Source organism: Monodelphis domestica, chromosome 4, assembly GCF_027887165.1.
Source record: "Monodelphis domestica isolate mMonDom1 chromosome 4, mMonDom1.pri, whole genome shotgun sequence".
NCBI lineage: Eukaryota > Metazoa > Chordata > Mammalia > Didelphimorphia > Didelphidae > Monodelphis > Monodelphis domestica.
In genome coordinates, this window is record NC_077230.1 from 33668163 (window position 1) to 33690776 (window position 22614).

At 35.4% G+C, this 22614-nt stretch overlaps 1 long non-coding RNA gene across 2 annotated transcripts; it reads left to right on the forward strand.

Moving 5' to 3' along the window:
- The first annotated feature begins 12193 nt into the window (after positions 1 to 12193).
- Positions 12194 to 22254, forward strand: LOC130459058 (uncharacterized). 2 transcript variants are annotated; one of them, XR_008918331.1, is made up of 5 exons: positions 12194 to 16410; positions 19485 to 19587; positions 20384 to 20480; positions 20695 to 20832; positions 22084 to 22254. It is a non-coding gene; the product is annotated as an uncharacterized LOC130459058 (long non-coding RNA). The 2 variants fall into 2 exon arrangements; XR_008918330.1 differs by having other exon boundaries at positions 12197 to 19587.
- The last annotated feature ends 360 nt before the right edge of the window (positions 22255 to 22614 follow it).

Genomic DNA, 22614 nt, shown 5'->3' on the forward strand with positions numbered 1-22614 from the left:
CCTTTGAAAAAAATTTATAAGTCTACTATAATTATAAAAGTCTACTACTATCTATGGGTCCTTTTTATTTTTATTGTTGAACTTCTTTGGGATTATAGGTCTAGTAATGCAATTTCTAAATCAAAGAGTTAGTTCAATGACAGCTTAATGTATCCTAGGACCAAAGTATTTTACTGAATGCCTAGAAAAACCCACATTTCTACCAATATTAATACTATTACTTTCCAATACCCCTCCAATAATTGTCATTTTTATTTGTCAATTGTCATTCTTTGTCAATCAGAATAATATGAAGTAGAAGCTCAGAGTTGCTTAAATTTATACTTCTCTACTTATTTAGTGATTTTGGACTATTTAAAATTGACCACTCCCTTGAAAACTGCCATTTTCATATATTGGACTTTTTGATGGTCATTTAATTGAAAGAAACCTCATGGTTCAAGTCCAAGGCTTTCATTTGATCAGTGTAGTAAATTGAAGGTCAGAAAGGCTATAAGTGACTTGCCTAAATTAATACAAATAGTTAGTGGAAACTACAATTAGATTCTAGAACTAGAAATAGAGGTCATGTCTCCTTAATTCCAAGATGATTTCATTGTCCATTGTATCAAACTATCCCTTTTTCTTCCGTAGAGAACTGGAATTAAAAAATGAAGAGATGGAATTGAAAAGAATAATAGAAGAAGAAGGTCAGAAATATAAAAAAGACCTCAAGGAAATTGATGAAAGGGTACAGTTCATTTATATGTATACACACATACATATACATATATATATATATATATATATATATAAACTATATCTATGATTAAAAATCCAGTGTCTGGCTCACATATTTTCCCTCTTCTTTGTGAATAAAATCTAAATCCTGTGACTTCCAAACTGAAACCAGAGAGTTTTACAATTAATATCCAGCATACCTTGAAATAAATCTTATTATATATACATATATGCATATAAGTCTCATATACTCACAGCTTAGCAAAGGACCAGATACATAAAAAGCATTTAATAAAGGTCATTTTTTCTTTCTATATACACATGACAAGATGTATAAATATATACATACACACATTTATATATGTGTGTGTGTGTGTGTAACTTACATCTATATATACACCTCTATCAAAGAACAGGATACATTTTTATCAAAACTCTCCTAACATCATTCTAACTGCAAATGGCCTGGTCCCTGTAATTTCCCAGTTCTTATGGCACTTTCACTAATTTTGTGTTTGAACATCTTTACTAGTCCATGCTACAAAATTATAACCTCCCTGGAGACAGAATCTGTCTTTTCCCTTTCATATACAATACTACACACAGAGAGTGGTTTCATTTTATAATATTAAGAAGGAAGACCTACAATGAAATCCCTCCTTCTAATGTCCATCCTGGATGTCTAAACCTCACCAAGTCGGTAACATCTTAGTGCTCTGGGAAACTCTCTGCAACAAGAGAGCAATGGAAGTGACACTTTCCTTGAAAAAGTTAGTTCTTCACTGGGAGATCTTTTCACTTTGGATTCTATCCCTAACCTCATCTACTATGACTATTCCTATTCCTTTTCCCTTTCCTATTCCCATTTTGACCTCTATATCAATGTCTATCCCTATCCCTAACTTCATGTTAATCCTTAAATCTATTTTGATTATTATTCCCTGACAACCTATTCATGGAATTTGTGTATAAGTATTTTTAATGTATAGTATTAAGGGGTTAATTGGAGAGCAGAGAGGCCTGATAAGTGGCTAGCAGGTACAAATGAGTTATTTATGGAATAGTTATGAATGCTGGAGAAAAAAAGGATTGAATAAATTGAAATTAATAGAATTATTATGGTTGCACAAATTTCAGACTAACAACTTGATAGAGAAACTTAAAAAATACGTGAACATATCTGAAGTGAATATCGGAAATCAGCCTGAGGAGACAGTAAAAGAAGATATAACAACAGGGCAATTATTGGCCGCAGAGGATATCAGTTTAGGTAAGAGTTTGATTCTTGATTAGGCTGAAAGGAATCAATTAGTGTCAAGAAAAGAGGCAGCAGAGGTTATAATGTAAATATGGAATTTTAGCTGATAAACATACTGTTGGTCTATTAACCCAAATATTTTTAATTTTTAATTGTAAAATTTTAATTTTAATTTAAAATTTTTAAAAATTAAAAAAAATGTAAATGTTACATGGAGGAACAATTTTTGACAACTTTTTTTTTACTGTTTTAAAATTCAGATTTGCTACTTACCCTCCTCCAACTCCCAGACAAGGTGATTAATAGGAGAGAGGAGGATATACCCATACTTTCATGTTATACATACTTCCATATTATTTCTGTCCATAGATGATAGAAGACACATATCACTCTTACAATAAAAATCTCATGAAGTTTATATTATAGGAGCAGATGTCAGGTTTTGATCTGTCCTTAGCTTCTAATAGTTCTGTCTTTGGCTACAGACACTATTTTCTTCATGAATCCCTTGCAGTTATCTTGGAGACTTACTTTACTGATGATGGTTTTAGTCCTTCACAGTTAATCATGGCATAATATTTCTGTTACTATATACATTGTTCTTCTGGTTCTGTTCACTTTTTTTCTGAACTCACTCTTTCACTGTACCTTATGGTACAATAGTATTTCATTATAACTATATAGAAGAACTTGTTCATTCTTCTCCCACGTGATGAATAACCCCATAGTTTCCAATTCTTTGCCACTACAAAAAGAGGTGCTAATAATATTTTGGTACGGTTAATTCCTTTTATTCTATCTTTGATCCATTTGGGATACTAAGCCTGTAATGAGACTACTGGCTCAAAGGGTATGCATAGTTGTCTTTGGGTATGGTTCCGTATAGCTCTCAAGAATGGTTGTATAAGTTCACAGTTCCACCTACAGCATATCAGTGTTTCAATTTTCCCATGTCTCCTCCAACATTTATCATTTTCCATTTAGGTCAGTTTAGCTAATATAAAAGTTAAGAAGGCATTTCTCAGAATTGTTTTAATTTAACTTTCTCTCATCAGTAGTGATTTGGACCATTTGTTCTGTAAACCTTAAAATTCCTTAGACTTATAAATGTTGGAAATTTCACCATTGGGAAATTTCATAATTGAGAAATTTCCTATTGATAGTGGAAACTCTATTGGAATGTGAACCCCATTGGCATGGGAGGTTCCTCCTACTCCCTTCTTAAGATTACTTTAGGACAGAAACCTTTTTTTTTTTAAATATATTTTATTTGATCATTTCCAAGCATTATTCGTTAAAGAGATAGATCATTTTCTTTTCCTCCCCCTCACCCCCCATAGCCGACGCGTAAGTCCACTGGGCATTAGATGTTTTCTTGATTTGAACCCATTGCTTTGTTGATAGTATTTGCATTAGAGTGTTCATTTAGAGTCTCTCCTCTGTTATGTCCCCTCAAACTCTGTATTCAGGCAGTTGCTTTTCCTCGGTGTTTCCACTCCCATAGTTTATCCTTTGCTTATGAATGGTGTTTTTTTCTCCTGGATCCCTGCAAATTGTTCAGGGACATTACACCACCATTTATGGAGAAGTCCATTACGTTCGATTATACCACAGTGTATTAGTCTTTGTGTACAATGTTCTCCTGGTTCTGCTCCTCTCGCTCTGCATCACTTCCTGGAGGTTGTTCCAGTCTCCATGGAACTCCTCCACTTTATTATTCCTTTGAGCACAATAGTATTCCATCACCAACATATACCACAGTTTGTTCAGCCATTCCCCAATTGATGGGCATCCCCTCATTTTCCAGTTTTTGGCCACCACAAAGAGCGCAGCTATGAATATTTTTGTACAAGTCTTTGTGTCCATTATCTCTTTGGGGTACAGACCCAGCAGTGCTTTGGCTGCGTCAAAGCCTAGATATTCTTTTGTTGCCCTTTGGGCATAGTTCCAAATTGCCCTCCAGAATGGTTGGATCAGTTCACAACTCCACCAGCAATGAATTAATGTCCCTACTTTGCCACATCCCCTCCAGCATTCATTACTTTCCTTTGCTTTTATGTTAGCCAATCTGCTAGGTGTGAGGTGATACCTCAGAGTTGTTTTTATTTGCATCTCTCTGATTATAAGAGATTTAGAACACTTCTTCATGTGCTTGTTAATAGTTTTGATTTCTTTATCTGAGAACTGCCTATCCATGTCCCTTGCCCATTTATCAATTGGAGAATGGCTTGATTTTTTGTACAATTGACTTAGCTCTTTATAAATATGAGTAATTAAACCTTTGTCAGAGGTTTCTATGAAGATTTTTTTCCCAATTTGTTGTTTCCCTTCTGATTTCAGTTACATTGGTTTTGTTTGTACAAAAGCTTTTTAATTTGATGTAGTCAAAAATATTTATTTTACATTTTGTGATTCTTTCTATATCTTGCTTGGTTTTAAAGCCTTTCCCCTCCCAAAGGTCTGACATGAATACTATTCTGTGTTTACCCAATTTACTTATGGTTTCCTTCTTTATGTTTAAGTCACTCACCCATTTTGAATTTATCTTGGTGTAGGGTGTGAGGTGTTGATCTATTCCTAGTCTCTCCCACACTGTCTTCCAGTTTTCCCAGCAGTTTTTATCGAATAGTGGATTTTTGTCCCAAAAGCTGGGATCTTTGGGTTTATCGTATTACTGTCTTGCTGAGGTCGCTTTCCCCCAGTCTATTCCACTGATCTTCCTTTCTGTTTCTTAGCCAGTACCAAATTGTTTTGATGACTGCTGCTTTGTAATATAGTTTAAGGTCAGGGACTGCAAGGCCCCCATCATATGTGTTTTTTTTTTCATTATTTCCCTGGATATCCTTGATCTTTTGTTCTTCCAAATGAACTTTGTTATGGTTTTTTCTAAATCAGTGAAGAAGTATTTTGGTAGTTCAATGTGTATGGCACTAAATAGATAAATAAGTTTGGGTAGGATGGTCATTTTTATTATATTGGCTCGTCCTATCCATGAGCAGTTAATGTTTTTCCATTTGCTCAAGTCTAGTTTTAGTTGTGTGGCGAGTGTTTTGTAGTTGTGTTCATATAGTTCCTTTGTTTGTCTTGGGAGGTAGATTCCTAGGTATTTTATTTTGTCTAAGGTGATTTTGAATGGGATTTCTCTTTCTCATTCTTGCTGCTGAGCTGTGTTGGAGATATATAGAAAAGCTGATGATTTATGTGGGTTTATTTTGTATCCTGCAAGTTTGCTAAAGTTGTTGATGATTTCAATTAGCTTTTTGATTGAATCTCTAGGATTCTTTAAGTAGACCATCATGTCATCTGCAAAGAGTGATAACTTGGTCTCCTCCTTGCCTATTTTGATGCCTTCAATTCCTTTATCTTCTCTAATTGCTACTGCTAGTGTTTCTAGTACAATGTCAAATAGTAGAGGTGATAATGGGCATCCTTGTTTAGGACAGAAACCTTTTGCTGAACAATGGAAAGGGCTTTGACCTATGCTTAAGCGTAGAACAGGAATTTCTTTGAGTCATGATTGATTTTAGTCATTGATACAATAGAGATACTTGGAATGACAGAACCAGGTCTTGGAAAAAAATTTCCACCCCATTCAGTCCTAACACGATTCAGGAAGGGCTGCAGCATAGATCAAAATTTAATTAGTCCAATCTCCACCCTACTCAGGGTAACAGGATTTAGGAAGGGCTGTAGCAAAGGATCAAGATTTAATTATTTGAGAATATGACCTTCAACAGACATGTGCAAAGCCACAGACCTCTGGGAGGTCCTGGGTTAAGCTAGAGCCACCATTGGCACAGGGAAGATATGGACAGTGATTGGTAGATGTGAGAACTGAGGGGAGGGAACTTGGATGGTTTAATTAAAGAGAGAGGGGTCTGAGGACTGAGGTGGTGGTTGGTTGGAGAGGTTTTGGCTCTGAAGGAAGCTACTCTGAAGGAAGCTGGAGGTGGAGGCCCCTGAGACTGTTTCTCCATTTTGTTCACGTGAGTAATAGGGACTGATCTCCTTTCTTTGCCTCAGCTATCTAAGGCCTTGGGCCTTTTGGCCCAGCCTAAACAGAAGGGGTATTTAAGCCCTATTCCCTTGTCTCCCCTTTCTCTCTCCCTCTCTCTCTCTCTCTCTAATTCCTTTCTTCCTCCTGTTTGTAATTAAACTCTATAAAAGGTTGAAGGCTGACTTGAGTTTTCATTTAGGAATTACATAGCTGAATTCCTTGGCAACCTTAAATTAATATATATCAGTCTTTTAAAGGGATTTCCTTGTCACAGTTCATATAACTGAATAATTTTAATCTCTTCCTCTGAGAACTGCCTTTTAATATCTATTTCTTGATTGGGGAATGTTTTGTATTCTTATAAATTTGACTTGGTTCTCTATATATTTGAGAAATGAGACTTTAGTCAGATATAACGCTTCCCCCCATATTTGTTGTTTCCCAGATTTGTTGTTTCCTTTCTCATTGGTTTTATTTCAGTAAAATCTTTTAAATTTAATTAAATTAAAATACTTTTTAAATTAAATAAGCCATGATTTATAATATTTGATTTATTTTTTCACAAAACCAACTTTTTTCTTGTTAGTTCTATAGTTTTATTTCAATATATTCATATCTCCCTTGATTTTCAGGATTTCCAAATTGCTGTTTAATTATGGGTTTTTAATTTGTTCTTTCATAGTTTTTTACTTTCATAACCAATTGATGTTCTCTTTCTCTATTTTATTAATATGAGCAATGAGATATGAATTTCCTTCTAAGTACTGCTTGGCTGCATCCCATAAATTTTGTTTACATTCCATAAATGTTGTTAATGATATTGTTATTTATTTCTATGATTTAATCTTTGATCCATTTGCTCTTTAGGAAATGATTGTTTCTAATTCTAAATATTAGTTTCTAATTTATTTTTAGTCTTCTGCATTTTGTGTCACTTTTCCAGCATTCTGGTTTGAAAAGTATGGATTTAATATTTCTGTTTCTATACATTTGGATGTGAGGCTTTTAAGACCACTTATGTGGTTGATTTTTGTGAAAGTCACACATATTGCTGAGAAAAAGTGCATTCCTTTCTATTTCCCTTCAGTTTTCTCCAGAGGTCTATCATGTCTGGGTTTTCTAAAGTTCTCTTTACCTTCTTAACTTCTTTCTTGTTTATTTTCTGGTTGGATTTATCTACTTTTGAGAGGGGAATGTTGAGATTCCCCACTAGTAATATTTTTATTTTATTTTTCCTTCTGTAACTTCTTTAATTCTTCCTTTGTGACTATGGATGCTATGCCATTTGATGCATAAATGTTTAATAATGATATTGTTTTCATTATCTATCATACCTTTTATCGTTATGTACTTTCTTTCCTTATTTCCTTTGATCAGATCAGTCTTTGCTTTTGATTTGTCTGTAATCAGATTTGCTATCCTGGCTTTTATTACTTTATTTGAGGCATAGTATATGCTATTCCAGCCTCTTTTATTCTGTGTGTGTTGACTCCATGTTTTAAATGTGTTTCTTGTGGGCAGAATAATGTGTTGTTCTGGTTTTTTTTAAACAACTCTGCTATCCTTTTCTGTTTTATGTGTAAATTCAGCCCATTCATCATTACTAATTGTGTTTTCTTGCATCTTATTTTCCCTGTTTATTTTTCTCTTTCTCTCTTTTTAGCTTTTCCATGTTCACAGATGTTTTGTTATTGACTATCACCTCCCCCAATTCAACCCTCCTTTTTTGTTCACCCTCAATCCCTCATTCTCTCTAACCTCCTACTTCCCTATAGGGTAAGATAAGTTTCTACAGATGAATATGGCTGTTATTTCCTTTTTGAGCTAGTTCTGATGAGAGTAAGTTCCAATCAGAGTTAAAGCACATCTCCTCCACTGGATTTGCTGTTTATGTGCCTCTTTATGAGAAATATTTTACCTCCTTCTAGATCTCCTTTTCTCTCTTCTCCATTTATTCCTCTTTCCCATCCCCTCCCTTTTAATATCATCCCATCTTATTTAGCTTCCTTTCTTTGATGCATACCCCTTTTATTGCTCCAATATTAAGTATTTTAGATACTTTAATCTTAAGTATTATTTTCAATATTAAGTATTTTAGATTCTTTAGCTTTAGCTTGCCTTTGAAATATTATAGATGTCTTAATTATTTCAATGATCATCTTGCCAGGTATGAATGAACTCAATTCAACTTTCGCAAAACTATCAAGTATTATTTTTCTCTTGAGTATTGAACTTAGTATCAAATTTTGTTTTCAACTTTTTTGCGTGAGAAAAGTCTGAAATTTCTCTATTTCATTAAAGAGCAATTATTACCTTTTGGAAGGTTAATTTTGGTTTTACTCAGTGTACAATTCTAGGTTGCAGTCCTAGAATCTTTGCTTTTCAGAATGTCATTTTCTGTGTCTTCCAGTCCTTTAATGTAAAAACTGCTATGTCCTGGAGAATCCTGACTATGGCTCCTCAATATTTAAAATGTTTCCTTCTGGCAGCTTCTACCACTTTTTCTATGGCCTGGGAGTTCTAGAATTTGGTTATAGTAGTACTGGGGTATTTTATTTTGGGTTCTCTTTCAGGAAGAGATAGGTGGATTCTCTCTATTTCTATTTCCCCCTCTTGTTAGAGGATATTGTAATATTCCCTGATGACTTCTTATAATATGGAATTCAGGATTTTCTTTTGATCGTGGTTTTCAGGTATTCTGATGATCCTTAGATGACTTCTCCTGGGTCTATTTTCTAGGCTGGTCATATTTACAATTGAAGTATTTCAGACTTTCTTCTATTTTTTTTTAAATTTTGGATTTTGTTTTATTGTTTCTTGCTTATGGTTTCATTAACTTCTATCAGTCCAATTCTATTTTTTTCTTTTTTTTTTAATATATTTTATTTGATCATTTCCAAGCATTATTCGTTAAAGACATAGATCATTTTCTTTTCCTCCCCCTCACCCCCCATAGCCGACGCGTAAGTCCACTGGGCATTAGATGTTTTCTTGATTTGAACCCATTGCTTTGTTGATAGTGTTTGCATTAGAGTGTTCATTTAGAGTCTCTCCTCTGTCATGTCCCCTCAAACTCTGTATTCAGGCAGTTGCTTTTCCTCGGTGTTTCCACTCCCATAGTTTATCCTTTGCTTATGAATGGTGTTTTTTTTCTCCTGGATCCCCGCAAATTGTTCAGGGATATTACACCACCATTTATGGAGAAGTCCATTACGTTCGATTATACCACAGTGTATTAGTCTCTGTGTACAATGTTCTCCTGGTTCTGTTCCTCTCGCTCTGCATCACTTCCTGGAGGTTGTTCCAGTCTCCATGGAACTCCTCCTCTTTATTATTCCTTTGAGCACAATAGTATTCCATCACCAACATATACCACAGTTTGTTCAGCCATTCCCCAATTGATGGGCATCCCCTCATTTTCCAGTTTTTGGCCACCACAAAGAGTGCAGCTATGAATATTTTTGTACAAGTCTTTGTGTCCATTATCTCTTTGGGGTACAGACCCAGCAGTGCTTTGGCTGCGTCAAAGCCTAGATATTCTTTTGTTGCCCTTTGGGCATAGTTCCAAATTGCCCTCCAGAATGGTTGGATCAGTTCACAACTTCACCAGCAATGAATTAATGTCCCTACTTTGCCACATCCCCTCCAGCATTCATTACTTTCCTTTGCTTTTATGTTAGCCAATCTGCTAGGTGTGAGGTGATACCTCAGAGTTGTTTTTATTTGCATCTCTCTGATTATAAGAGATTTAGAACACTTCTTCATGTGCTTGTTAATAGTTTTGATTTCTTTATCTGAGAACTGCCTATCCATGTCCCTTGCCCATTTATCAATTGGAGAATGGCTTGATTTTTTGTACAATTGACTTAGCTCTTTATAAATATGAGTAATTAAACCTTTGTCAGAGGTTTCTATGAAGATTTTTTTCCCAATTTGTTGTTTCCCTTCTGATTTTAGTTACATTGGTTTTGTTTGTACAAAAGCTTTTTAATTTGATGTAGTCAAAAATATTTATTTTACATTTTGTGATTCTTTCTATATCTTGCTTGGTTTTAAAGCCTTTCCCCTCCCAAAGGTCTGACATGAATACTATTCTGTGTTTACCCAATTTACTTATGGTTTCCTTCTTTATGTTTAAGTCACTCACCCATTTTGAATTTATCTTGGTGTAGGGTGAGAGGTGTTGATCTATTCCTAGTCTCTCCCACACTGTCTTCCAATTTTCCCAACAGTTTTTATCGAATAATGGATTTTTGTCCCAAAAGCTGGGATCTTTGGGTTTATTGTATACTGTCTTGCTGAGGTCGCTTTCCCCCCAGTCTATTCCACTGATCTTCCTTTCTGTTTCTTAGCCAGTACCAAATTGTTTTGATGACTGCTGCTTTGTAATATAGTTTAAGGTCAGGGACTGCAAGGCCCCCATCATATGTGTTTTTTTTTTTCATTATTTCCCTGGATATCCTTGATCTTTTGTTCTTCCAAATGAACTTTGTTATGGTTTTTTCTAAATCAGTGAAGAAGTATTTTGGTAATTCAATGGGTATGGCACTAAATAGATAAATAAGTTTGGGTAGGATGGTCATTTTTATTATATTGGCTCGTCCTATCCATGAGCAGTTAATGTTTTTCCATTTGCTCAAGTCTAGTTTTAGTTGTGTGGTGAGTGTTTTGTAGTTGTGTTCATATAGTTCCTGAGTTTGTCTTGGGAGGTAGATTCCTAGGTATTTTATTTTGTTTAAGGTGATTTTGAATGGGAGATTTCTCTTTCTGGTTCTTGCTGCTGAGCTGTGTTGGAGATATATAGAAAAGCTGATGATTTATGTGGGTTTATTTTGTATCCTGCAACTTTGCTAAAGTTGTTGATGATTTCAATTAGATTTTTGGTTGAATCTCTAGGATTCTTTAAGTAGACCATCATGTCATCCGCAAAGAGTGATAACTTGGTCTCCTCCTTGCCTATTTTGATGCCTTCAATTCCTTTATCTTCTCTAATTGCTACTGCTAGTGTTTCTAGTACAATGTCAAATAGTAGAAGTGATAATGGGCATCCTTGTTTCACTCCTGATCTTATTGGGAATGCATCTAGTTTATCCCCATTGCAGATGATATTAGCTGATGGTTTTAGATATATACTGTTTATTATTTTTAGGAATGATCCTTCTATTCCTAGGCTTTCTAGTGTTTTTAATAGGAATGGGTGTTGTATTTTATCAAAGGCTTTTTCTGCATCTATTGAGATAATCATGTGGTTCTTGCTAGTTTGCTTGTTGATGTGGTCAATTATGTGGATGGTTTTCCTAATGTTGAACCAGTCCTGCGTCCCTGGTATGAATCCTACTTGATCATGGTGAATGATCCTTCTGATCACTTGCTGGAGTCTTTTTGCTAGTATCCTATTTAAGATTTTTGCATCTATATTCATTAGGGAGATTAGCCGATAGTTTTCTTTCTCTGTATTTGACCTGCCTGGTTTTGGAATCAGTACCATGTTTGTGTCGTAAAAGGAGTTTGGTAGAACTCCCTCTTTGCTTATTATGTCAAATAGTTTGTATAGTATTGGGATTAAGTGTTCTCTGAATGTTTGATAGAATTCACTGGTGAATCCATCAGGCCCTGGGGGTTTTTTCTTAGGAAGTTCTTTGATGGCTTGTTGGATTTCCATTTCTGATATGGGATTATTTAAGAATTCTATTTCCTCTTTTGTTAGTCTAGGCAGTTTGTATTTTTGTATATATTCATCCATTTCTCCTAAATTGGTGTATTTATTGCCATATAATTGGGCAAAGTAATTTCTAATGATTGCCTTAATTTCCTCTTCATCGGAGGTGCTGTCCCCCTTTTCATCTTTAATGCTGTTAATTTGCTTTTCTTCCTTCCTTTTTTTAATTAGATTGACCAGTACTTTGACTATTTTGTTTGTTTTTTCAAAGTACCAGCGTCTTGTCTTATTTATTAAATCAATAGTTCTATCACTTTCGATTTTATTAATTTCTCTCTTAATTTTTAGGATTTCTAGTTTGGTTTTCTGCTGGGAGGTTTTAATTTGATCGCTTTCGAGTTTTTTCATTTGCATTTCCACTTGATTGATCTCTGCTCTCCCTTGTTTGTTAATATAAGCATTCAGGGATATGAATTTACCTCTGATTACCGCTTTGAATGCATCCCAAAAGGTTTGAAAGGATGTTTTGCCATTGTCATTTTCCTTGATGAAATTATTAATTGTTTCTATAATTTCTTCTTTAACTAAATGGTTTTGGAGTATCATATTGTTTAATTTCCAATTGGTTTTTGATTTGGTTTTCCATGTACCATTACTAATCATTATTTTTATTGCCTTGTGATCTGAGAAGGCTGCATTCATTATTTCTGCTTTTCTGCATTTGTGTGCTATGTTTCTGTGACCTAATGTATGGTCAATTTTTGTGAATGTGCCATGTGGTGCTGAGAAGAAGGTGTATTCCTTTTTATCCCTATTTATTTTTCTCCGTATGTCTATTAATTCTAATTTTTCTAAGATTTCATTCACTTCTTTTACTCTTTCTTATTTATTTTTTGATTTGATTTATCTAAATTTGATAATGGTTGGTTTAAGTCTCCCACTAGTATGGTTTTATTGTCTATTTCTTCCTTCAATTCTCCTCGTTTCTCCATTAGAAATTTGGGTGCTATATTATTTGGTGCATACATGTTGATTAATGATATTTCCTCATTGTCTAGAGTCCCTTTTAACAAAATATAATTACCTTCCCTATCCCTTTTGATCAGGTCTATTTTTGCTTTGACTTTTTCAGATATCATGATTACCACTCCTGCCTTCTTTCTATCAGTTGAGGCCCAGAAGGTCTTACTCCATCCTTTAATTCTGACCTTGTGGGTGTCAACCCGCCTCATGTGTGTTTCTTGAAGACAACATATGGTAGGGTTTTGGATTCTAATCCATTCTGCTATTCATCTACGTTTTATGGGTGAGTTCATCCCATTCATGTTCAAAGTTATGATTGTCATTTGTGGACTCCCTGGCATTTTGATAGCCTTCCCTAATTCTAACCTTTTCTTCTTTGGCTCTACCTTTTAGTCCAGTGATTTACTTTGAATCAGTCCCCCTTGTCCCCTCCCTTGATGTTTCCCTTTTTATTCCCTCCCTTTTGGTTCCCTCCCCCTCCCCCCTCTCTTTCCCTCCCTTTTTGTTCTCCCTCTCCCCCTCCTCCCCTTGGTTTTCCCATCTCCCTACCCTTGTTGGGTAAGATAGAATTCAAGATCCCAATGGATCTGGATGTTTTTCCCTCTCAGAGTTGATTTCCCTGAGATTGAGGTTTAAGTAAAAAAAAAACCCTCTCTTCCTCTCCTTCTTATAGGAGTTTTCTTCCCCTCCCCTTCCCATTTGAATCTTTGTGTGAGACCGATTATTCTATTTGGTCTTTCTTTACCCCCTATTTATACATTACATTTTCCCCACATATTAGTATACATAGATTGATATAAATGTAGTCCTTATAGAAGAGTTTGAGTAAAAGAAGAAGATAACATTTTTCCCCTTTCCTTAATATTTACCTTTTCAGGTATTCCTTGCTCTTTGATTTTCGGTATCAAACTTTCCACAGAGCTCTGGTCTTTTCTTTGCAAAAAGTTGGAATTCTTCTATTTTGTTGAATGCCCATACTTTCCCTTGGAAGTATATAGTCAGTTTTGCTGGGTAGCTGATTCTTGGTTGGAGACCCAGCTCTCTTGCCTTTCTGAAGATTATGTTCCATGCCATACGATCATTCAGAGTAGAACTTGCAAGGTCTTGTGTGACCCTGATTGGCATTCCTTTATATCTAAATTGTCTTTTTCTAGCTTCCTGTAGGATTTTTTCTTTTGTTTGATAGCTTTGGAATTTGGCAATTACATTCCTGGGAGTTTTCTTTTGGGGGTTTAGTGTAGAAGGTGTTCTGTGAGCTCTGTCAGTGGCTGTATTGCCCCCTTGTTCTAGAATCTCTGGGCAATTTTCTTTGATTATATCTTGTATCACCATGTCCAGTTTGGTGTTTATTTCTGGCTTTTCTGGGAGTCCAATTATTCTTAAACTATCTCTTCTCCCTCTATTTTCCAGATCTGTCATCTTGTCGGTGAGATATTTTATGTTCTCTTCTAATTTCTTGGTATTTTGGCTTTGCTTTATTAATTCTTGCTCTTTTACACGATCGTTGTCTTCCAGCTGCCTGATTCTGGCGTTTAAAGCCTGGTTTTCCTTTTCAGTTTCATTGTACCGGTTTTGTAGATGCGTGAATTTCTTTTGCATTATTTCCAACTTTTCCTCCCAGATGCTTCCATCTTTTTGGTCATTTCTGATTCAAATTCTTCATGGGTTTGTGGTGAGTTTCCATTTCCTTTGGAAGATTTTGGGGCATTTTCTTGTATATCTTCTATCTCCTCTGTATTTTGTATTTTGCCTCCATAGAATGTGTCCAAAGTCGCCCCTTTCTTCTTATTTTTCTTGGTATTTTGGGGCTTCTGTGCTTCTGTGGAGTTTGCCATCTCTGAATGTGGAGGATTAGTTTTTCTTATCTCTATCTGGTGTTAAGAGGCTTTAGTCCTGGGCAGATTGTCGGTTCTATGAGCTTTCCCTGGGTTAAACTGAATATGCCTCACTGGAACTGGAATGGAAGTGTCTGACCAGGAGGCCACACTCTCCCCCGGGCTCTCTGGGTCTGGTTGCTTTCCGGAAGTTGTCTTCAGAATAGCTGGCCATGAGGCTGTTTCGTTGGCCTGCGGGGGGATGGGCTGCGGCTTCCTGGAGCTCCAAGGGCAGGGACTTTCACTGAGACTTGGATAGCAGGATCCAGCCCGTGAGGCTGTCTTGCCAGCCCTGAGGGTTAATGTTGTTTCGACCCTGCTCTCTTCCGGGGGAGCTCCGAGGGCAGTGACTTTCACTGGGACTCGTATAGAAGGCCCTGAGAGTTGTTGTTCCAACGACCCTGCTCTCTGAGCGGGGCGGGGCTGCGGCTTCCTGGAGCCTTGGACTCTGCGCTCCTACCCCTTAGGTCCGAGTGATCTCGGGTTCTGGCTTTTGATTGGGGCCATACCTTCTGATCTGGGTCCAGGTCCAGGAGGAGGGTTCCCAGGGTCTATGCTGTTGAATGTCTTGAATATCGGCGCCTTTGGAGCTTATAGTTTGAGATCGGTCGGGAAGGGTTTTCCGGAGATCTGAACTTTAGCTTTCTCCACGCTGCCATCTTGACCGGAAGTCCAGTTCAATTCTAATTTTAAGGAGTTTTCTTCCTTGAGTTCTTGGGTTTCCTTTTCTACTTGGCTGTCTTTTCTTTAAGGGGTTGTTTTCTTCATGTTTTGTTTTTTTGGTTTTGTTTGTTTTGGTTTTGGGGTTTTTTTTTTTGCCTCTATTCCCATTTTGTGGATTCAATTAATTAGGAAGTTTTTTTCTTCAATGATTTTTCCCCCCAGCTGTTGAGTTTTTCAATTAGTTCCCTTATATTTTTAAACTTCTTCCTGGGATTCTTTTTAAGATCTAAACTCCTTGCCCACTTTCTTTTGAGGCTTCACATGTCTCCTTTATGGCATTTTTGTCCTCTTCTGAGTCCATATATTGATCTTCCTTGTCACTAAAGTTCCTTTCCCAGGTCAGTTTTTTCTTTTTTTTACTTGTTTTTCCATTTTTTCTTTCCTTTGTAACCATATTTATCTTTTGAGATCCTTCTCTGTTCCTGGAGTAAAAGGGTATATTGTTCTAAGATTACAGAGTACTCTTCTCTGGTATTTGGTGTAGGACTAGCTGCCCTTGTTCCTCGTGGTTTGTCTGTCACGGAGACAGCAGTACTGGCATGTTCTGGGGAGGTTGGCAACTGTTTCATCCAAGTATATTTAGCATAATGAGTTACCAGTTCTCCCATTGTTTTGTGGGTTAATCTGGTCCCCACTATGCTGCTTCACTGCCCCTACCAAGTAGCCTGGGTGGAGAAGGCTCCCTGCTTTGATTTCTACTGCCCCAGGCTTTCCCCCACCACATAGAAGTAAGCAAATTACTTCACTGTAGTTCTAGTTCCCCCTTCTTGCATCCCTGTAACCTCAAGATTCTTTTGCTATTTGGGAGTGGATAGTTCATTGTTAATTCTAGTTCCATCTTTACTCCTTTGGAGTCCCAAGGCTCTGATGTCACATGAGTGTTTGAAGGTTCCTTACCTTCTCTACCTGTATAGAGTGACTCCAGCTGGGTTCCAAGATCTGCCAGTACTATCAGATTGCTCTCTTCTCTTACCTACAGTGAGATGTTCCTCAAACTTTTCTTTGTTTTGAGGCAATTTGTTTTCTTTTGTTTTTGCATTGAGGAAATGGAGTGCCTTTTCTTCCTACATCTTATCTTTCAGCATGCAACTTTTGTCTTCATGCAAAATCTGAATAAAAGTGAAGAGGGCAGTTCTAAAGAGAGGAAGCTGCTGAGGTATCTATACACATAAATGTACATATACACATATGTACCCATATATACATCCATATATAGATATACATATCTATATGTCTGTACATATATGCATGTGTGAGCATAGAATGGCTTCCACATTTTAAAGATTTTTTTCATAGAGATTGAAAATGTTTTTTTTACCAAGAACTCCTTGACAGCAGAGATTGACTTTTTTGTCTTTTTCTGTATCCTTGGTGCTGTACCTGGAACACTTGAGGCACTTACTAATGATTGTTGACTTATTCAAAACCTAGGATTTGTTTTTTTAAGAAATATTATCTATAAAAAGAAGAATGTGCATTTTTGAAAGACTTTCAAGTTTTTGAACTATAACACTCAAGGATGAGATAGAACACTTTATTATCCCTATTACTACAAGAGGAAACTAAGAATCACAGCTGATGATTACCTTTGGCTTATATGTTTCTGTGCCAAGAATAATCCCATGTGTCTTACCACAAAGTTTATACTCTGCCTGATTATAAGTAAATTTTCTAGGAAAAAGAAACATATAGACATACACACACACACACAGACAAAACACAAATACACATACAAATGGTATCTAGGCTGCTGCACGAACTGAAGCTAGTGAGGGGGAAAAAGATTGCAAAAACAGAAAATTACTCATGAATTTATAAATTACTTATAGTTAAGATCAACGCTGCCATACTCTTAAGAGATGTGCATTATACAATGTAACATGTATCTGATTTCTTTTAATGTAAAATACTCTCTGTAAGGCATATTATCTTGTTTTATCTTCATGACAACTCTGTGGTGGAGGTTACATAAATAATACTTTCCAGATTTTACAGAAAACAAAAGAAAGGAAGATTCTGGGAAAAAGACACTACTTGTTCAAGTACACCCAGCTAGTAAATGGACAAGCCAAGATTCTGTGGGAAGAATGCATTGTCACTTTAAAGATATATTACAGAATCCAAATTGTAAGAAGGAATGGAATACATTCTCTCCCTAGTTAATCTGTGTCACCCTAAGATTTTATTAAGAGTGGGACTCACTCTAATTCCCTACTTAAACTGAATGTGTAAACTCTAGCTTGAGTCTCTAGCTGCCTTTCTAATGAGACTCACCATCACCTTTGTCAGAGTTATGCAGAAAGTGAGGCAGGTCAAGATTCTTTTGAGAAAAATGAGGTGGGGGGAGGATTCAGTCTATTTCGCCTTCTGCAGATTTGACTATACCATTTACTAGCTGTTTGGAACTTTGAACAACTTACTTAACTACTCATGTTCTTTAAATCTCATATGAAAAGTGGTACTGTGAGAACACCAATCTGACCTTTTGGTGTACATAGTTTCAAAGGAGAAATGCTTGGAAAAAATATTGGACAAATTAAATAAAGAAGTATTATATATACATTTACATATACATATACATATATACATATTCTGAAAAGAATGAGTTCCACATACCAACCAGTGAAGTTTTTTAAAGAATACAGTTCTTTCAGAACAAAAATGACACAATAGAGAAAAGAGAAATGGATCCTATTTTGACTCTGGCAAAGGTACAGGTAAATTTAGAAGAAAGAATGCCCAGGTGCCAAGAAAAGGAAAAGATCATGAAAAAGTGGTTGTAATGGAACAGAGAGTATATTATAGAACAGAGATGATGTTATAAGCATCAGTGTTTGATATTAATAAACATTCTAATCACTGACATAGATAAAAAATAGATTCCATATGAAATTTGCAAATAACTTGTTTTAGCTATAATTTTCCCAAACCTAGTACAATGGAAAAATATATTTTTGAATGTTTTAAATGAATATTATTTTAGATATATCTGTATCTATCTCTTTCGATCTATATGACTGTCCATCTAAATTTAACTGTTGGCAAATAAGTTAGAGATGGCTTCCTTTCTTAGCTATAGATGTTAGACAACCTATATAGATGTTAGACAACCTATCTATATAGAAGGTTCATTAGAAATCACTTTCTTGGGTGTCATCATTTACCTGAATTTGTCTGGTATTGTGAATATGACAACTTTTGGAGCATCATTGCCATTGCTAACAGTAGGCAATCTGGTTCAGCCTTTTGAGTCTGGGGTGAATGAGTCACAGTGGGAAAGTGGATGATGCACTTCAGGGGCTGTTATTTTTTTGGCTGCTGAGTACCATTATTATGGTGATATGTTCAGTTGGTGTTCAGGGAGGGTTAGGACCTCTACTGTGAGAGCTTGCTGAATGCTTTTCAGGGCTGCTTATCCCCGTTTGGTGTCTACCTCTTTCCCAGCTCTTACCTGTGGCTCCAAGCTATAGTTTTCAGCAGCAGCCTGTTAAAACTGTCCAGGCAGATGGGTTGAGCTTGGGTTTATGTCTAACTCTAGGCTTGTGAAGACCTCTCCTGCGAGAACAGATGGATGAGGCAATTTGTTTCAGTAGCCATGAAGGTGGCTGAAGCAAACACTTTCGAGTGCTTAAAACTTGGATGGCTATTAGAGACACTGACATCATTCAGGTGCATTTTCAGTCATCCTGACTTTTGTCTTGCCACAGGATTTAGATGACTCTGGAAGAAAGAGTGAGGCTGACAACTCTGGGCAACTCACTTAAATCCAATTCACATATAAGTTAAGATATTACCCTGTGATGTCACTGGTATTCTTTGAAATGAAGGATCACCACCACCACCACCAATTGATGGAACATATTTTTCATTGACTGAATCATCCTTTTATCTTCTTAAATCTAGCTTTGTTTTAAACTGCCCTTGCAGCTGGCTAATATTTTCTTGTAGATTCCAGATGATCAATTTATGAGGAAGCTCAAAAATTATCTATTTAATCCACTCATTTTGTAGGTGAGGAAAATGAAGCCCAGAGAATACATATAGATGACTAGCTCCCCTGCTAAGACTTCAAGTGTCTTGCCTCTAAATCCAATGCTCTATGTTCTTACCTCTGCATGATAATATAGAGGGTCATTAGCAACAGGAAGCAATTAAAGGTTGCTGTTGCCTCTGGTTAAACCTAGGAAGAAACTTATACTGTTCTACTCATTGAATTATTCATATTCTTAGATATCACAATTAAAAAAGAACAAGTAGAAGAATTAGTAGAAGAGGAGATCAGCAGTGGCAAACCTGCAATGGGAAAAGCTCTAATGCAGTTTTCCTGGTTTTGGTAAGAGATGTGGTTTTCATACATGGATAACAAAGTTCTTAACAGACAAAATAATATATTTCTGCTGGATTTTACCCCATTGGCTACCATTTTGCAGTGTTTTTCCTTTATATAAAAGAACCTCATTATTTCTATATGGTTTCTCAGTTGTTCACATCTTCCTCAAATGGACTCTGGCATAGAGGTATCCAACTCACAACCTATGGATGTGGCCCCAAGAGATCCATTTCTTTTTGAGTTTGATAACACCAACATAGAGGAAAAAATATAGGACATAGAGTGTATCTAGGGTCAAATTGGAGCTTTGTCACTTCAACTTGTGTGATTGAGGTTATGTGATTTCTGATCAATACGTTTGAGATTTCTCATCTATATAAAATGAGGGGATGGCACAAGTTGGCATCCAGTGTTACTTCCAACTCTACATCAGGGAAACTTCAACTCCTTACAAGACAAATCATGTATTAGTTGTGTTTAATGTAGAGGAGGAAGCGGTAGAGAGATGATACCATGCCACATGCACAAAACTTTTAACTTAATTGACTTCCATTTCTTGTTTGTTTCTTTTTTTTAACATAAAAGTCAGGTTAGGTTATACCTATTCTCTTCGATATATGCCAACATAGACATGTGTCCTATAAAAACCAACCTTCCTTTAACATATGGCTTAATATTTCTTATGGAATTGAAATTTATGAATTTTTATAGTGTGTTTCTCTTTAGGTAACTTTTTGCATCATAATAGAATGTATTTTATGCTTTAATTATTTCCCTCTCAAATCTTGGATGATTCTAGCAATGTCCAAGGGTACAATTGGAGGAACTTCTTTTGTTTTAAAAAACATGATAAACAAGTAAAGAATGTGCGCAAGCAGGAAGAAACTGACCTAAAGGTAAATTTTCATTATGTGAAATTTGTCATAAAGATTTATGTGTGTTTCTCCATTTTAATTACTAGGGAATGAGCTTTTAAAATAATCTCTAAGACCCTTTCGCAGTTTTCACTGTCAAGGGTTATATTAACATAGGCCAATCTAAGCTTTTAAATATTGTCTCTCTTGATCTCTAGCTATTTGATGACGCCTCTGCTTCTTTTATACCCCAAAGCTGCTGGTGTCTGACTGGACAGAAACTCAAGTTGGCCATTGGTTAAAGAGTATTGGAATGAAAAAATATATCCTGAAATTTGATTATAAAAGAATAAGAGGTCAAGAACTTCTTGAATTAGACAATGATGCATTAAAAGTAAGCTTCAGAATTGGCTTTTTATATATGCTACATACAATTTTATATTAACTTATTTTATGGTGGGCATTGGATGAAAAACAGTACAAATAATGGGATTCCTATATATGGCCCATTTGACAACCTTATGGTTTTAAGGAAAACATGTTAACTACCTTTTTGAATGTAGTTTCAAGAAATGTTTTTTAATGTGATTTGCTCCCCCTTTTTTTCAGTATTCCTGCCATATGGTCATTCCTTTTTATTTCTATTTATTTATTGAAACCTTATACCTTCCATCTTAGAATATATAACATGTAAGTTTCCAAAGAAAAAGAATTTTAAGGGGTGGGCAATGTGAGGCAAGTGACTGTCTCAGCATCATACTTCTAGGGGGTCACATTTGAAACCAGGTCCTCTTTTCTCTAGGTCTGGTTCTCAATCTATTGAGCCACCATTCTTTTTTTTTTCTTTTTTTAGAATTCTATCTATTAACAAACACTGGAAAGCAGAAAAGCCATATTTAATTTTTGACCAGGTAGATTAACTTCACTGAAACAGATTAAAAAACAGTAATCATGGGAAATGGCAAGCTTTCATTTCATTTATAGTAAATAAAATATCAATATTTTAAGCTTTAAATATCAAATATTGGTTAGAATAACATCTTTGTCATTGACTAGAGGTACTAGAGGAATATGATAATTGACTACACAAAACCCTGAAATATATTCTACTTGGATTCATTTGCCACATAAGAAAATATTAGGAGGATTTTTAAAAATATAGCTTCTTTCACAATTATTTCTAAAATGTTCCTAATGTATTCTATTTAAGTACCTCTAAGCTGTAAATTTCTGATATTCTGGGTTCTTCCATTTGAAGACAAATGAAAATTATGCAATTAAAATAATAAAAACAATGTATAGTGTTTCAAATGCAACCATCTCTGGGCTCCCAACCAGTTAAGCAAATAAAAATTAATAGATGAGAAATGTAGCTTCAAGTATAATTATGATACCAATAAGAAGTACCAACACTCTTCTTAGAAAAGATAGTTTTTATGTGAATTCCTTAATGCATTTTAGAGTTCTACAATGTAATTTTTTTACTTCATTCAGAGATATTGAATATTTTCCTAATGTTGTAAAATCTGAGTTCTTCAGAAAGGATACTTAATTTAATGTTCAGGTTCATTATGTAAAGAGTTATAAAATATATTCATTTGAATGCATGCATGTAAAGTAACAGCTTTAATTTTTTTTTCCAAAGTGCATTGGAATCACTAAGAAGAGAGATCGCAAGAAAATCCTTAAGGGAATTAAGAAAATTCAACAGACAGAAAAAAATTAATACAATCTAACAATTAAATATATCAAAAAGATAATTCTGGAAGATACAGCAAAAATGAGAAAAATATAATTACATGATATTTACCTTTAATCTACTACTTCAACATATTATTTTGATATAGAATAATTTTTCATTGTTGAAAAATTATTAATATCATCCATAATAAGCATTACAGATATTATACTGTATTTCTGAATAAACTGATTATAATATACACATATGCATTCATTTTTGTAGGAAATGGATATGGTATTTCCTCAATATAACTGAAGGAATAGTGCCAAAAGCAATTTTCCTAGTATAACAGAAACTCTTAGATGTTTTCAATCTTGTTCAACTTTTCATTACCTCTGCCTAGACCACCTGTAAAAAATCTGCCTCAAACATTGAATTGTTGCTTTCTTATTGTCCCAGAGTCCTTAATAGACATTAATTGCAGAACCTTAATGT